This window comes from Bos indicus, chromosome 11, assembly GCF_029378745.1.
Source record: "Bos indicus isolate NIAB-ARS_2022 breed Sahiwal x Tharparkar chromosome 11, NIAB-ARS_B.indTharparkar_mat_pri_1.0, whole genome shotgun sequence".
Lineage (NCBI taxonomy): Eukaryota > Metazoa > Chordata > Mammalia > Artiodactyla > Bovidae > Bos > Bos indicus.
In genome coordinates, this window is record NC_091770.1 from 8580675 (window position 1) to 8598095 (window position 17421).

At 40.4% G+C, this 17421-nt stretch overlaps 1 long non-coding RNA gene across 1 annotated transcript in view; it reads left to right on the forward strand.

The window, feature by feature from the left end:
- The first annotated feature begins 901 nt into the window (after nucleotides 1–901).
- LOC139185720 (uncharacterized) overlaps nucleotides 902–17421 on the forward strand; it is a 72373-nt gene continuing 55853 nt past the window's right edge. The window contains exon 1 of the long non-coding RNA XR_011569199.1: nucleotides 902–1063. This is a non-coding gene — a long non-coding RNA (uncharacterized lncRNA). The remainder of the gene's footprint in view (nucleotides 1064–17421) is intronic.

The following is a 17421-nucleotide window of genomic DNA, read 5'->3' on the forward strand; positions in this document are numbered from 1 at the left end:
CTGCCTGGCCTTTTTGCTCTCATTTTATACAGGTAGGTTTTCTTACTTTCAATTTCTTTTTTCTCTCTCTTTTTTTTCCCTCTTTAAGGAAAATGATTGGCAGCACTCAACCTCAAGGAACTGATCTATCAAAATCAAGCTGGGATAAGTATTTCCTTGAGAAATAATATATATTTACCAACAGACTCTGTTCTGCCCCCTTGTAACCCTGTACCTGGCACACCACTCCCGCCCACCCTCAGACCAGTGATAACCCTGTATTAAGAATATAGTCACCGTGTCTGTATGCAAATAAATATATATTTTTTCAAAGATTCCATGATACATATTCTCTATTTTGCAATGTCTTTTCTTGATTGTAAAAATATTTCCGAGATCTAAAGAGCGTTTTGAAAGATCCTCCCCCCTATTTTAAAAAATAGCTATCTAAATATGAATGACTTAAGCATCTTCCCAGAGAAAAGTCAGAGCCTTTATTTCAATCTCGCATCAGACTTAAGCTTTTCATTTATTCTGTTGAGATTCAGAGGTAGAGTAATTGTCAGAACGCTACCCCCTCACCCCGCCTCCAATGATCTGCACATGTTTTAAAATTTGATTTATTTTCTCACACAAATTTCTGAAGCATTCATAAACATACTGAGAAATCACAATTATTTCAACGTGGCAGAGTTGTAACGACGCCCCTATATATTTTCATAAACTGGAGTATTACAGATTTACCACTATTTGTTAATAACATTATATAAGACATTAAAAAAAAAAAACCTGCATTTCACCCCAAAAGGGCCTGCCTGCAAACATACACTGCAGTACAATCACTGGAGTCCAGGGTTTTTGTCACACAGGCAGAGCACAGATTTTTTTGATTATGTAGATTTCTTTTCCTGCCGTAGTTTCATATGCAAAGCATGCAGAGCCCCATCCGTGCTATCTCCTAAAGCAGTCATTCTGAAACCCAATCTGGGGACAGTGCAGACTAAATAAAATTTCATTTTGATTTGGCCTCCTGCTGCGAATGGGACTGCTTTGTCTCAGCCGACAGAACGAGCGAGCCAGAAAGGTATGTCCTGTTTTGCATGGCTGATGGTGTGTCTTGCGGCTCCCAGGCAGGCCCTCCTGCAGCCCGCTCCTGCTCAGGCGGGCTCCCAGCTCCTAGACTCTGCTTGTCTTTCTCTTCCCCCTTCCATTGCTTCCGGGACTGCCTGCCTTTACCTGCAAGGCAGAGCCGGGACAAACCCACACCGATGGTTTACTTTGGCAGATGCTTAATAGCTTGTGTGGCTGTGTTCGTTTTTTTTCTCCCTGTCTTTGTTGCCGGTTTTTTTCTTCTTCTTCTTCTCATTTGGTTTTTGTTTTGTTCTGCTTCCCTGCCCCACACTGGCTGTCCCTGTTTCTCAAGGTGTTGAATGCCAAAATCTGAACTTAAAGAAAAATTGTGTATTGCGGCTAGGATGCTCCTGAGATTTTCCTGGGAGATTTTTGTCATGCTGAATTTTATTGTAAATTGGAAGCTGCGGTGGACAGCTTTGAAAGACTTTCGTTTGCACAGCCCTTTTGAGCCTCCTTGGCAGAAAAGCAATCGCCCATTTTAAAGAAAGGGAGAAAACAGAAAATAACAACTCTTCCAATAGGACTGAACTGTTTTGCCATCTTGGTATGTTTTTTGTAAAATGTATTGTGGTATCTGCCTGAAGAGCTGCAAAAAGTGACTCTTTTTTAAATGGTGACCTTCATCACAAGAGGCTGGATGGTGTCAGAGACTGTCGTCCCCCCTTTTGGAGAATGGATAGTGATCAGGGAACGACCTGCTCTGATGTTCTCAGAAGAGGCTACAGATAACCATGGCGATGTGCCAGGGAGGTTGCCAGTGGGGGAAGTCAGTTTTTAAGCCCAAATTTCTCCTTGGATTTGTCATTGCCCTTGATCAATTCCTATGGCTCCATAAGGGAAAGAAGTTCTTCCCTGGTTAATATGCTGAGAAACTATTAATATAAACTAGATAATAGCAAATTGGTAAAGGTGGGTATTAAACAAAAAATAAATTAAGAGAAGAGCAGGGAGGGGCTGCTCTCTGACTCTGGGTTTGACGTAAGTAATTCCAAAGAGGAGACAGAGGAGTAGAAAAAAATGCTAATTAGTTGCATAGGGATCTCATCCACCCCCACCATCGGAAGTAGAAACAAAATGTCACAGAACTTTGCAAAGGGTCGGAAATTAACTTTATAGCTCCATACTATTGCACTGTTGCAGTCACCCCCGTGTGCTGTGATAAGTGCACCTCTAGGGGTCATTCTTGATGCCATGTCTCAAATTCAGTGGGTGAGGTCTTTGCTATTACAATGAATTGTCCTTTTGTAACTAAATCTCCAAATTCACTCTGTTGCATCATTTGGCCAAGAGCCATCAAAAATTTTCCTAATGTGTTGACAGACCCCTGCTTGTCATGTACAATAGGTTAAAGAACAAAGTTAAAGCTAAAGAAGACATCGAAGAAACTATACCCTGAAAACAGCACAACATGTCTGATAAAGATGGCACCATCTTTATAAGGAAAAGGAAGACGGTGGTGTCAGATGGGCCTGGCAGTGTTCCATTGGACAGGGGCATAGTTTCTCCATCAGCATGTCTTTTTGCTCTAGCCTCAGTGGCAGAGTCAACTCAGTTATTTTACAGCTGCTAGTTGATTATATTAAAAAGCCCAAGTTTGTGTTTTGTCTAATTTGTAAATGTTTTCACAGAACCATTTATTGGCATTATAGGGACTTTTTTGCTGACTAAGTGAACACATCAAAAAGTAAAATCCACTACATTACCTCATTGGCTTTTTTAAAATTATGATTATTTGGCAACTATAAAATACCTTTTTAAAAAATCTATAATATGGACACTGGTTTTGAATAACAAGATTTTATTTGTCCATAAAAGTATACGGGAATTTATGTGTATGTTATGTGTATATATACATATTTGTATACATGTATATGCATGGTTTCCCAGGTGACTCAGTAGTAAAGAATTGGCTCGCCAAGCAGGAGATGAGGGTTCCATCCCTGGGTTGGGAAGATCCCCTGGAGGAGAAAATGGCAATCCACTCCAGTATTCTTGCCTGGAAAATCCCATGAACAGAGGAGCCTGGCAGGCCTACAGTCCATAGGGTCGCAAAGAGTTGGACATGACTTAGCCACTAAACCACCACCACCATATATGCAGAGAGAGAGAGAGAATGAACCAATGATACTGTTTTTAGAGCCACAAAGTTTATCTTGAGGAAAAAAAACAACAAATACATCTAGCAGAGAAAATTCTATGCTATGATTTGATATATCATATACATGTAATTATCACCAAAGTTTAGCGTTAAAGCATGGGATATTTTTATTAGTTCATGTCTTCATCTCAAAGTCTGCCTGTAGGAATCAGATTACTATAGGAAGATTTAACCTCTTTTGTAGTTTAGGGAAATGACCTCAAAGAAGAATGGGTGCTGCCTTAGCATCAGCCTCTTCATTCCAGTCTTCTGGCATCTGCCATGCCTGTTGGCCTTCATGTTTCAATCCATGTGCTCCATAAATATGACAGTTGAGTGTGCCTGCAAGCCCTGACTGTAACTGGTAGAAGTATTGAAGGTATAATGACTGTAATGCTGGCTTTTGGCATGTGAACTTAGTTTGTTGTTGTTGTTCAATCACTAAGTGGTATCCAACTCTTTGTGACTCCATAGACTGCAGCACAACAGATTCCTCTGTCCTTCACTCTCTCTCCAAGTTTGCTCAAATTCATATCCATTGAGTTGGTGGTGTTATCTAACCATCTCAACCTCTGGCACCCTCTTCTCCTCCTGCCTCCAATCTTTCCCAGCATCAGGGTCTTTTCCAATGAGTCAGCTCTTAGCATCGGGTGGCCAAATTATTGGAGCTTCAGCTGGGACAAATACTCTGAATATTCAATATTCATCCCTGAATATTCAGGGTTGATTTCCTTTAGGATTGACTGGCTTGACCTCCTTGCAGCCCAAGTGACTCTCAAGAGTCTTCTCCAGTATTTTATTTGCCAATGTTTGTGATAAGCAGTCTGACCTTCTATAATTCATTATCTGGATTTCTTTACAAGTAAGAGAAAGATGGAACAGTGGCTGGAGTTAAGGCAAATTGTAGCCAAAGACACAATTTTTTCTTTTGACCCTTCCTAATGGCAACCCACTCCAGTGTTCTTGCTTGGAGAATCCCAGGGACAGGAGCCTGGTGGGCTGCCGTCTGTGGGGTCACACAGAGCCAGACACGACTGAAGTGACTTAGCAGCAGCAGCAGCAGCAGCAACTCTTGGGAAACAGTAGATACACAAGAAATCCTCCTTGAGAGAATAAATGAGTGAATGAGTGACCCTGGTTGAGGGCAGGAGGAGAGGAACAGGAGAGCTTTCCATCCTTGGAGCCCATCTCCTGTACATCCAGCGGTCATCACACATGAGGAAGGAAGAAAACTTGAAAGCCATGGATTCTCCACCTGGGGCCCACAGTTTTCTTAGGCATGAGAATCCATTGAAAATACATGCACATCTTTTTCCCCCCAAATATTAAACTGCATGACAACCTCAAAAAGATTTAACTAGAAACCTCTGAATGTTAGGGCTCTAGGATTTTAAGAATATCCAGCCAGAAAACAGTCACAAGTGGCAGGCAACGGGAAAGCTTAACATTCTCTGAAAAGCTTGGAAAGAGAAGTACAATTTATTTACTCTCTGCAACTATTTCCTGGCTACAAAGAGGAAATAGTTACTCCATGAAACGTAGAGAGGCTAAAAAAGAGCAATACTAAAAAACAAAATTATAGGGAAATTTTGTTCTACATTTCAGCAGGTGTGCTAATAGACAACAGAAACCAAAACAATAATGAGAATGCAAGTTAGAATCCAGACTTTGGTCTCTGGGGAGGTACCATTAAAAAACACCTTTGGCATTATTTTTCAGAGACTCACACTGGACTTGGAAATAAACTGCTAATGTTGTTTTAATAAAAATAGCTATATTTAACAGAAAGGCCATTCACTTTAGCAGTCTTAATAGGCAAAACACTCTCTACTCTTTTGACGTATGTGATAATAAAGAAAATTTCTGATCTAGAAAGTACAGGAAGAACTGTGAACAATTAGGTTTTCTGTGATAAGTTAGGTAACCTTGGAAAACCCCCACAAAGCAGCAGATCAGGGAGGCGATTCCAGCAAGATTAGTTCTTGGACAATGGGACATCCAACTGTCCTGTTGGAGAGAAGACTTCTACTTGACCTATGACATCAAAAGTTGTATGGTCAGAGAACGTCTGTAAACTGTGGTTTTCATGCACATGGAAATAATCCTAGACTTCAATATTTTCGCCTTATGAAACTTCAGTAGATTTTAGCATCCAGATTAAAGAACTTGAATGTTAAATGTAGAGCAATACATGTTCTCCATACAATGGTCATCCTCAGAAAAAAATGACATAATGTTTCTTAGAAAGCCCACATTGCACTGATCACTGACTTGTCAAGTGATTAACCAGAGGGGAGTCCTGTGGTTGGGCTTCCGTGGCTGCTCATGATTACTCAATGGGTGGGAGCTGCTGTCACAGCAAAGACTGGGAAGTCACCACTGGCCACTGAGCTGGACTGAGTACAGGGCAGGGGCATGGGGTTCTCCGGATGGAGAAGTAAACTGAGGTCATACCCACAGGAGGAGTCCTATGCACTTCCCTTGTCGTTCTGCTCAAGACAAAATAAAACATCATGAGTTCCTCAGCTCCAGACTGCTCGCAGGAAAGCAAGTAGCCATCTAAAGACCACAGAGACAATGATCTCAGTCAGGAGAGGACCAGAAGACAATGTGATTCCTGCCCTATCCCCAAGCCACCCGGATGCATGAACTGTACCCACCTTTCCCCACACACTAGCATGTCATCTTAGGGGAAGAAGCAGAGAAGGGGGTAAACACCCAAGAAACTGGGGGTTTTATTCAAATGAAAGAATGAACACCAACTGAGAAAGGCAGCTTAGATGGTCAGGCCTGACCTGACAGCTCCAAACTTGATTGGACTTTTAATTAATTTCTTTCCTGTACCCTCCTTCGCTACTGTTTGAGGGCTCAGGAAGAAGCTGAGATGAGCTGCAACCAAAGTAAACTGAACTTTCACTTCATATACAAGTCAAATTGTCACAGAAATTTTGCAACAGCTACGCTCAAAAGATTCTAGGTTTTTACATAAAACTTCCCATCGATGACCTAAGGAAATACTAGAAAGTCTATATCCCGGTCTCAAAATAGAGGGGGAATAACATTGAACAAGTATTGGTTGCAATATGTCAGATTAATCTTCTTCCATACCTGCTATTGGAAGGACTGATGCTGAAGCTGAAGCTCCAATACTCTGGCCACCTGTTGGGAAGAACCAACTCATTGGAAAAGACCCTGATTCCAGGAAAGATTGAAGGCAAAGAAAAAGGGAGCAACAGAGGATGAGAAGGTTGGATGGGATCACTAACTCAATGCACATGGATTTGAGCAAACTCCAGGAAATGGTGAAGGACAGGAGAGCCTGATGTGCTGCAGTCCATGGGATTACAAAGAGCTGGACATGATTTAGTGACTGAATAACAACAAATATTTACCATACTTTAACACCAGAGGGCTAGACCTCACCTCTGCATGGATTTCTCAGAGCAATTTCTCCATTTGTGGGAGGAATCCTTGATGTAGAAGGGTGAGCCCTTAACTCATCTGCAAATTTCCTGAGTCCTGACCTAGTTCATGGGCCAGACTCCATAGGAGCTCAAATAAAGCCATATTATTCCTCCCAAGAATTTAATGTTTGAAACAGAAATGCCCACTTTTCAGGAGATGTTGGAACTTGATGACATCAATGTGGATGTGGAAAAAGACAAATGATTTGATACGTCCTCCCAAAGACCTAAGTGTCGTCATCTTTCTGCTCCTTCTGCAGACTGGATTCATCAACTCCTTATGTCTGATGCCATGAAATGCCACAGCATTATCTCCATCAGTCCCCCTGTTCTGCTTAAGTTTTCTAGAATTTATTTCTCTTGTTTCCAACTTAAAGGAATCTCATGTGGTGCCAACAAATATGTGAACAGGAAATTCTTAGAAATCAGTGAAACGTCCTAGGCATTCAACCATGCGGCCTCACAGAGGAAGTGTAGCAACCGAGAACACAGTCTTGGACTCAGATCCACGTAGTGAAACTGAAGTGTGTTGTTGAATCTGATAATACAAATGTTGAAAATGCTCATGATGTCAACCAGAAGTGTTCTAGAAAGGTACATAAATGTCTTCAGGAATGCCAATACTTCACATCAGGGAGATGCCATCTTTGAGAATTAAATGTTCCAGGGTACAGCATGTAGAATAACTTTCCAAAAGTTATGCCATCTTCCTTCTGTTCCATTGGCTTGTTTATTCATGTAAAACATGCACCAGGCATGGTGAATGTAAGCAGAAAACTATCTTAAAATTCAAGAGGAAAGTCAAAAGACTCGAGAAGTATCATAGCATTCAAGGACAGAGGCAGAACCAAGCTGCTACTATAGGGATGGAGATACAATAGGGATCTAATTATTTCTCTAAACAGAGACCAGGGGGCTGGAGTTTTCAAACAGTGCAGGAAAATAAATGGAAATCTCAATTTTAAAAAACATGCATTATTTTGAAGGTTTGCTACTAAAACACCATCTTTGACTTCACCAGTACATCAAACTAGTGAAGTGGTCTAGATATAAAAAAGAACAGCTGTGTTATGAATAAGGCATAAACTAAGGCTTGGTTTTCACCTGTAGAATTTCTCCCTTACAATATTTTATATAAGCATTCAGTAACTCAGATTACTAGTATTAATGTCAATGGTTTTATTAATGACTATTGATGGGTAATTTCCTGGTGGCTCAGACAGTAAAGAATCTGCCTGCAATGCAGGAGACCTCAGTTCGATCCCTGGGTCAGGAAGATCCCCTGAAGAAGGAAATTGCTACCCACACCAGTACTCTTGCCTGGAGAGTTCCCTGAATAGAAGAGTCTGGTGAGCTATCATCCATGGAGTCGTAAAGAATCTGACACAATTGAGTGACTAACAATGTATTATCAGGTGATGTTTTTGTCACCCAAGAAAACACTCTTTCAGTTCATAATATGCAAGGATCCTATTATAAAAGAACTAGTGTAGAAATAGATAACCTTGGGGAAAAGTCTTCACCTGATCATTTTAGTGGTGTTCTGTGTCTGTGTAAAGGGCAAAAGAAGGTGAATTTAGCTATACCATTATCACCCACCCACATTAAGAATGCATTTATTCCCCTCTAGTCCATTACAGACTGCTGTGCTTTTCACTTACAGACTCTTTTTTATTTTCTTTGCTTATTAAAAGAATACTTGAATCTTTTACCACTAAAGAATGCTTTTGAGGAGAACAGTATATATGGAAACTGACATGCTTCTCAAAAAAGAAGTGACTATCTGTGGTCTAGCTAAATGGTAACCAAGAGTGTTTTTATTTTTTTTACCAGCAATCTATGAGTATTTGAAAAGCATAAACATTAATGAGGGTGAAGGGCTCCGTGGAATGAGCGGATAGGGTTTGGAGTAATGGGATGAAATTAAGAAAAGGGAAAATTAGGTTGATTACCAATTACCAATTGAAAATCTTGTTAATGTTGAGGTCTATTAGACTGTAGGGTAATCTTCCAAGGGAAGTGGTGGGACTCCCATTGCTTCGATGTTTAAAATTAGAGTGGACAGAGCACTATCAAGAGCACCCCGTGGGGAAGGATCCACCCTGTTGTGTGGAATGAGCCTGTTCACCTTGGTTGCCTTTATAGGCTCAAGCTTCCACATGCCATAGGGAGAGACAGGGAAATCATTTTTAAATATTTCATCTGCTTTTCATCTAGAACCGTCTTTCTGACCCTTTGATAGAAACCCCCCAAAAGGCAGTGTCTTTTTGGTTTTTTTTTTTTTGTCCACAAAGACCTTCCCAAGGTATCCTTTCTACCTAGGAACCTGACATCTTTCTGAGATCCAGAAAACCAGCATCTTATGTCTCATGGTACTTTGGTTTTCAGGAAAGTAAAAATTAGGGTGACCAGGTAAACAATACTTTAATAATATGGCTATCACAAGAAAGTTTCCTCAGTCTTGAAAGATAAAGAGATGGACTGAATGAGAGGGAATGCTACAGACGGAGAAAGAACAGAGCTAATTAGCAATCAGTGAGCATTGCACTGTGTTCCGGCATCATATAAAATTAGGTGGCACCAATCACATGAAAAAAATGGATATTTTCTTCTATTCCCTGGGAGTCCATCATGGTATGAAGTTCATTTCAGAAAAAAAAAAAAAAACAGTCTTTATCTTAATGAGAACATTTCTGGAAATTAATGTTAGAAAAGATAGTTACAGCTTCTAATTTTAATGAAGTAGTACTTTATACTTTTTGGAGGTTCTGTAAATCATTATAAAAAAAAGAAAGAATACCATACCCACATGGCATCCATATCTTTGCACAATATCTCTTTATTCTGGTTTAAATAAACATGCCTAGCCTCATAAATCCCCAAAAGAAAACAGGCATGAGGTTATAAGCATGTCTGTGTAAATTGCTGGGCTGAGTGGACAGTGGGATTCAGAGTGTCCATTAGAACAATGACAATCAGACACCCAAATCCCAATATCCCCTCATTACTGGAGGTGGCCCAGAGGAGGCTAAAGATTGTAGGATGGTGAAGGCGGAGAGAGCGTGTGCCCTGAAAGTCTGCATTAGGCAAAACCAGTGTGTCAAACCAAGTAGGTCAACAGATCCCACACTGCCTCTTTTGAAGATTTTGTTTGTTTGTTTTTGGCTGCGCTGAGTCTTTGCTGCTTCACAGGCTTTGCTCTAGTTGTGTGAGTGGGGCTGCTCTCTAGCACTGGTGCTCAGGCTTCTCATTGCAGAGGCTTCTTTTGTGGAGCATGGGCTCTAGGCGGCTGGGCTTCGGTACTTGTGGCTCATGGGCTCAGTATTTGCAGCTCCTGGGCTGTAGAGCCCAGACTCAATAGTTGCAGCACATGGACTTTGTTGCTCCAGGGCACGTGGGATCTTCGCAGACCAGAGACTGAACCGGTGCTCCCTGTGTTGGCAGGTGGATTCTTTACCACTGAGCCACCAAGGAGGCCATCACTCTTCCTCCTCTTCACTCTTTAACTTTCTAGTGACTAATAGTTAAAAAGTCATCCTTGGTCTTCAGTAAAGAAAATTGGGGATGGTAGAAGATACGTATAATGCAGGATTTCAATTTGTCTTCTAAAAACGATGCCGGGAAAAAGTGAGAGAGTTCAGAGAAAAAGATTAAAACGGTACCTTTCATATTACACGCTCTGTCTTCATTTCCCATCCCTTCCATCTGGTAAATTCCTTCCCTGTTTATGAGTTTAATGTTTTAACTGATTGCAAAATTGCTGTAGTTGAAGATGTTCAATAGAAATCTCTCACTCCTACCAGTTGGTTTCACACATGAAATGAACATTTTCCAGAAAAAAAAAAAATCTTTTTTTTTGGTCTACCATGGGAAACAGCTTCTTTAGAAACTTGTGATTGTACAAGATGAAAACTACATTTCTGAATTCAGACACTTCCATGCAATCCATTGCTGTGATTGTTCTTGAAATCACATCCATGCGATGCTTATTTCACAGGAATGGCATTCGGAGAGAATCTAAGTCCAGTGCTGTGAGTGCAAGTGTTGGGTACTTGGCAGATGTGTGCTGAGCCCTAGGCTGAGGCCAAGGTCAGAGAGCCGGGCTGATGACAGTGGCTCCCTCCGGAGAGCCGAGCTGGCAGGACCATCTTTACACCATAAGCCAAGGAAAGGTGATACCAGCTTAAGAGCGGAGGTACAGAGACACCACGTCCCTTTTCTTTTCTCACTTTGTGGCCAAGCTGACAAGAGAGGTTGATAAGTGACACACTAAATTTTCTAGATAAGGAAACAAGTGAAGTGCTTTTATGAAAGCAGTTGTTTTCCCTGTCTAGAGACTAGCCAGGGAAGGAACAAGGGTGCTCGTGTTCTGTTGTTCAGTTGCTAAGTCATGTCTGACTCTTTGCAACCCCATAGACTACAGCACACAGGCTTCCCTACCCTTCACCATTTCCCAGAGTTTGCTCAGACTCATGCCCATTGAGTCAGTGATGCCATCCAACCATTTCATCCTCTCTTGCCCCCTTTTCCTCCTGTTCTCAATCTTTGCCGGCATCAGGGTCTTCTCCAATGAGTTAGCTGTTCACATCAGGTGGCCAAAGTATTGGAGCTTTATCATCAGTCCTTTCAAGGAGTATTCAGGGTTGATTTTCTTCAGAACTGACTGGCTTGATCTCCTTCCAGTCCAAGGGACTCTAAAGAGTCTTCTCCAGCACCACAGTTCGAAAGCACCAATTCTTCAGTGCTCAGCCTTCTTTATGGTCCTACTCTCACATCCATACATGACTACTGGAAAAACCATAGCTCTGACCATATGAAGCTTTGTCAACAAAGTGATGTCTCTGTTTTTTAATATGCTATATATATTTGTCATAGCCTTTTTTCCAAGGAGCAAGCATTTAGAAATCCCCAAATCACCAGTTGTTCTTGTTCAGTCATGCCCAACTCTTTACACCCCTGGACTCCAGCATTAATCCTGCAGTCCATGGACTGCAGCCTCCCTGTCCTTCACTATCTCCCAGAGTTTACCAGTTAGGGTACCTTAAATTCAAAATATGGTGTTATCCATCAGAAATAAATACCCAAATTTTTCCTTATAGACAACTCTTACTGAGAAATGTACAAAGTCATTTACATTTACTGTCAAAATTGAGTGTATATATTATTTAAATATCCACATACTCACTTCTTATGTTCAATTAGGAGATACTTTTTTTCTGTAGACCCCAACATTGCAATTTATTTTTAGAACGATACTACTTTACATATAAATAAAATTTCAGAACACTTTCAAGCATATTATTTCATTTTATCTTTTAAGAAATGTTCAATTTTTATTGTCAATAGCAATTTAATTATAGCTTTATTTTATTTAACCAACTGGTAGAAGAAATGTAGACTTGAAGTTATGCATCAACAAAATTCATATCCAATAACAAATGTAGTCATAATAACAGACTCTAGCAAATTACCAAATTATAATCACATAACACATTTTCCAGGCAGCTTCCCTGGTGGCTCAACAGTAAAGAACCTGCTTGCCAATGCAGGAGACGTGGATCTGATCCCTGAGTCAGGAAGATCCCCTGGAGAAGGAAATGGCAACCCACTCCAGTATTCTTGCCTGAAGCATTCCACAGAGAGAGGAGCCTCGCGGGCTACAGACCATAAGGTCACAAAAGAATCAGACGCAACTGAGCGACTAAACAAAAACAATCAACTGGTCATTTGTAGGACCAGGTAAAATGAACCTGTGGGGGCCCTTGTTAAAAATAGTTGAGAGACTTGCCTGGTGGTCCAGTAGTTAAGACTTCATCTTCCAACATAGGGGATGTGGGTTCAAGCCCTGATCCAGAAGCTAACGTTCCACATGCCTCACAGTCAAAGAACCAAAACATAAAACAGAAACATTGTTACAAATTCAATAACTTTTTTTTTTAATTGCTGTTGTCAGTAATTAAACTCAGTAATTAAAGCTCAGTCATGTCTGACTCTTTGCGACCCCATGGACTGCAGCATGCCGGGGCTTCCCTGTCTATCACCAACTCTCGGAGCTTACTCGAACTCATGTCCATCGAGTCTGTGATGCTATCAAACCATCTCGGCCTCTGTTGTCCCCTTCTTCTCCTGACTTCAATCTTTCCCAGCATCAGAATCTTTTCTAATGAATCAGTTCTTCTCATCAGGTGGCCAAAGTATTGCAGCTTCAGTTTCAGCATCAGTCCTTCTAATGAATATTCAGGACTGATTTCCTTTAGGATTGATTGGCTTGATCTCCTTGTCCAAGGGACTCCCAAGAGTCTGCTCAAAACCACAATTCAAAAGCATCTGTTCTTCGGCACTCAGCATTCTTTCTGGTCCAACTCTTACATCCATATCTGAGTACTGGAAAAACCATAGTTTTGACTAGACAGACCTTTGTTGGCAAAGTAATGTCTCTGCTTTTTAAATGGTCCACATTAAAAAAAAAAAAAAAACTGGCTTAAAATTTTGAAAGGATGATGGCAGAGTGTTAAACCCTACACACATGAAGGGGGCCTCTGTCACCACTGACTTTTCTGAGTGTCATTTGATTCTGCTTCCAAAGGCCCAGATTTCAGTTCAAGGCAAGAGGAAGCTATATAACAATTAGCTGTTGCTCAGTTGCTCAGTGTATCCAACTCTTTGCAACCCCATGAACAGAAGCACACTAAGCTTCCCTGTCCTTCACCATCTCCTGGAGCTCCCTCAAACTCATGTTCATTGAATTGATTATGTAACAATTAGGGCTGTTTACAAATAGAGCAGCCAACTTTGTTACACAGCCTTTACCCTTCCATGGAAAGTTCACACAGAACCTGGAAGATGACCTGCCAGAGACGCTGAAGGAGAAATTAATTCCCATTTTGGGACAGAGCCAGACATAGCTTTAGAGGTCCCGTTTCATGCTACAATTCTATGAGTCTGCCAATTTTCATCATCTTCAAATTTCTTAAAGGAGTCACTTTATACGATTCGTTAATACGACGTAGGAAGCACACCAACATTCTCGACATTGTCACTTTAAAGGGATCATCTCCCTGTCAAAAAATCTTGGCATTGCCATTGTTTGACATAAATAAAGGTGGCCAAAGATACATGGGCTTCATGAGCACTTATATGACTCCACTCAGCATGGAAGAAGCTTGTTAACAAACATGCAAGACAGTCAAGGGGGTTGGGTATTTCACTACTTGAAAATCCACGTGTCCGTCAGTGCTATGCAAAGCTTGCAGTCCCCTAACCCACAGCTATCACAACCAACCCTTTGTGGTCACTGTAAGTCTTCATATAATTGCGGCATCATTATACAGAGAGGCTAAGGTAAGAAGCTACTGAGGATGAATTTGAAATGTTGAAGCCATAATATTGAAATGCACATTACGAAGAGGCTACAGAGGTAAAAAGCAGCCAAGAATCCCATGCGTCCCTGAGTTGATCAACAAAGAAACCAGCCCACAGGTAGAGTCAGAGCAGAAAAACTATTGAGATTCTCACAAGGACCAAAACAAGGGACCCATGGAACTACCCGGGTCTTATTGTTTTGCCTGAGTAACATAATCATTAGTGATATTAATATAGTGTATTTTTATTGAGTCCCTTCAGGCTGTTCAACTACTTTGAATCTACTTAATGTTGGTTAAATGGCGTCTGGCTGGTAGTCAGATGGACGGGCTCTTGTTTTCTTCCAGAGCTCACATTCAGGAGCATTCACCATGGCCATTATGCTAATAAAATAAGGATGGGGCTGGTTCTAGCATCCTGGATTTTTGTTGAGCACAGCAGCGTGGTGCATCAAAGGCGAGTCGAGAGATGTGACGTAAATGGAAATCGCGGAATATCATAGTGCCGCACAACAGGTGCACAAAATAGATGTTCAAAATGGTTTCTATTATTTGGCTTTTTTGGAATCAAATCAGAATCAAGAACAATAGTGGCCATTTCAGATAAATTACTTCAGCACATTCTTGCAGACTGAGCAGCTGTAAAGGAGGGGAGGAGGGAAGCTGGGGGTGCTTGCTGTTTGGAAGGTGGTTGCAAATACATTTCTAGGGTGTATATAGTAGATGCGGGATATTATATTTGTTTTTGCCTTTCATGCATGATGATAAAAGTAGTTTCCTTTCCAGGGTTGCATGTTTCATTAGTCCCGGCATTTTAATAATTAAGTAGCACAACTCTAGAGCCAATAGCTAACATAAAAGTTTGCAGACAATCCATTATTTTTCTCAGACAGCCTGTTTGAAGAGCCCATGGAGATGCAGGTTAATGATTTAAGTTCTAAAACAGGTTGTTCCATAAAATCTTGGGTGTTTATGTAGTTTTGTTCTAGCGGGTACTGTCTTTTGTCAGGTGTGGTGTTATTAATGACAGGAGATGGGGTGAGGGGCCGGTGGTCCCCTCTGTACATCATTATCCACTTCAGCCCACTCTCTGGCTATTTCTGCTGTATTACAGTTACTATTTGTAATTTTTAATGTTGGGAAGGGAGAGGTTTGTTGTCTTTATAATCCTCTCTGTTAGCATATTCTATTTTATTAGACATAATTCAGAGGAAGAGAGAAAGAAGGCGGCAGACACTGGTTAAGGGGGATATATAATTGGGTGTAGTGGGATTAAACTGTTATTAGTGTACACTCTTAATGGATGCCCCATAAAGAAGCCATGGCAAAGGCATTAATGAGCGATAAAGGAAGAGAAGGCAAGTTGAACAGTGTTTCCAATACTGAGATGCTACTTAACAAACAAATTGTTTAGTAACCACTCGAAAAGCACACCAGATTCCTGATATATTTAAGCAGGAAGATTTTCCTCCAGAATTGTCTGTTGTTTTTAAATCTGTAACTTCCCATTGGCAGGATCTTTCTCACACCCCGATCCTAATATTGAGTTTTGCTCCAACATCGAGCCTTGAATATTAAAAAAAAAATAAAAATAAAAATCCTGAAAATTTTCAATCGAATGGAGAAATACATAAATGTATCTAAAAATACGGCTCTTCTTTGATTAAAAAAAAAAGAGCAAAATATGTGAGCACTAATGCCCCCAGGTGATGGGAGTGGGAAATAGGGACATGATTTTTTAGATATAAATATTCAAATGTTGAAAAAGGTTAAAAGTGAAAATTGCAATGTACTTTTCTGTTAAACTTTTTATTAAAAAGTCAGGGCCAGCGTCCTTTTGCTGTGGTCGTTGATGTTGCAGGTAAAAATCAAAGAGAAAGCGCAAGTATAGATGGTTTCACAGATGATTTAGATAACGTGCTGTAATCTAGTGGATGAATTACTCTTTGGGTTAAGTGTGTATCTGATGGATCACACTGTGTAAATGTAGACAGTAACTTTTTCTGCTTTATATTCTTTTCATTATTTCCCTTTCTCACAATAAAGTAGGATTTTTTTCCCTCTCTTAAAATAAACATATTATAGATTTAATGACCACAGCAGAGAAGCCAGAATACACTATTAACAGCATGATGTTTGTGTGATATTTTTCAAACCTCAGAGATTTTTGATAAAACTTTTATAAAAGAATTACTACTTCACTTAGATTGCACACTCATAACCACGAATATTTATAAATTGTATTCCCCACAAAAAATCATCACCCCACTTGTTGAGGACTTTTTTGGAGGCTTCTTTATTTTAAACTTTTGTAAGAATTAATCCTTGAGGTCCTGTTCAATTGTGAAGTTCTGAATAATATTCTTTTCCATTTGAATATATTTTTAAGAACAATCTAAATTCCATGGCTGCCTGTGTTTTCTAGAAATCCTCTCTACCTCTCTTCTGTGAAAGACTGTCTAGCATTTGTGACTTGGAATGTGTTTGTAAAATATGAAGGAACCGCGGATGGTGTCTAAGGAAAACTCAGCTACCTCCCGAAATGGAATGTTTATGTGAGCAATTTCACAAGATAAGGTTGACAGTCAAGGTGGCCCACCTCAAAGATCTAGGACTTAACCTTACAAAGATGCACAGTTTCTTTCTTTCTTTTTTTTTTTTCCTTGATGTATCTTTTCGCTTTTATAAAAATGGGTTTCAGTTCTCATGCATAAACGACTCAGGCAGAGAAATGAAAAGTTCTTTGCATGAGAAATAGGATCTTAGGTATATGAAAACTTGGTGTTGGAAGTAGTTTTCGCTTTTTTCCATTCGTTTTTATTGCTTTCCAAAGTGAAAACTCCACAGAGTCAGAAGCCAAAAGGCCTTTTGAAAAATGCCACTTTCAGATTTCAGCCAACAGCCTCAGCTGACTCGACAAGAGAGGTTCTAACAAGACAGTTGCTCGCTGCCGGCTACAGTTCCCGCTTTTGTCTCCTGTGGAAACTAACACGGGGCAAATTGAAAGAGTGATTATTTTAAGGCTCCACTGTCTTTCCTGATCCAGTGTCTACAGTATTTTCATAGAAAATGGGAGCAGGAAAAGCAGGGGGAGATGTCAGACCTTGTCAGTTTCAGCTGTGGTTGTTGGCAGAGAGCTGAAAGTTCTAGCTTTTCAAACAAGCTGCAGAAATCTCTGCTCCTTTTGCTTTTAAAACAAAAATGTTAGTTGAACACCAACTTTACCCTTACCTGTCCCTTCTATGCTTTCCCTTTGCATTGTGATTTTTAGGGAGGAAAAAAAAAAGGCACAATAGTTCATTTGGGCAGTTCTGAGGGAAACTTGTGCTGCCAAAACTTTGTTCCA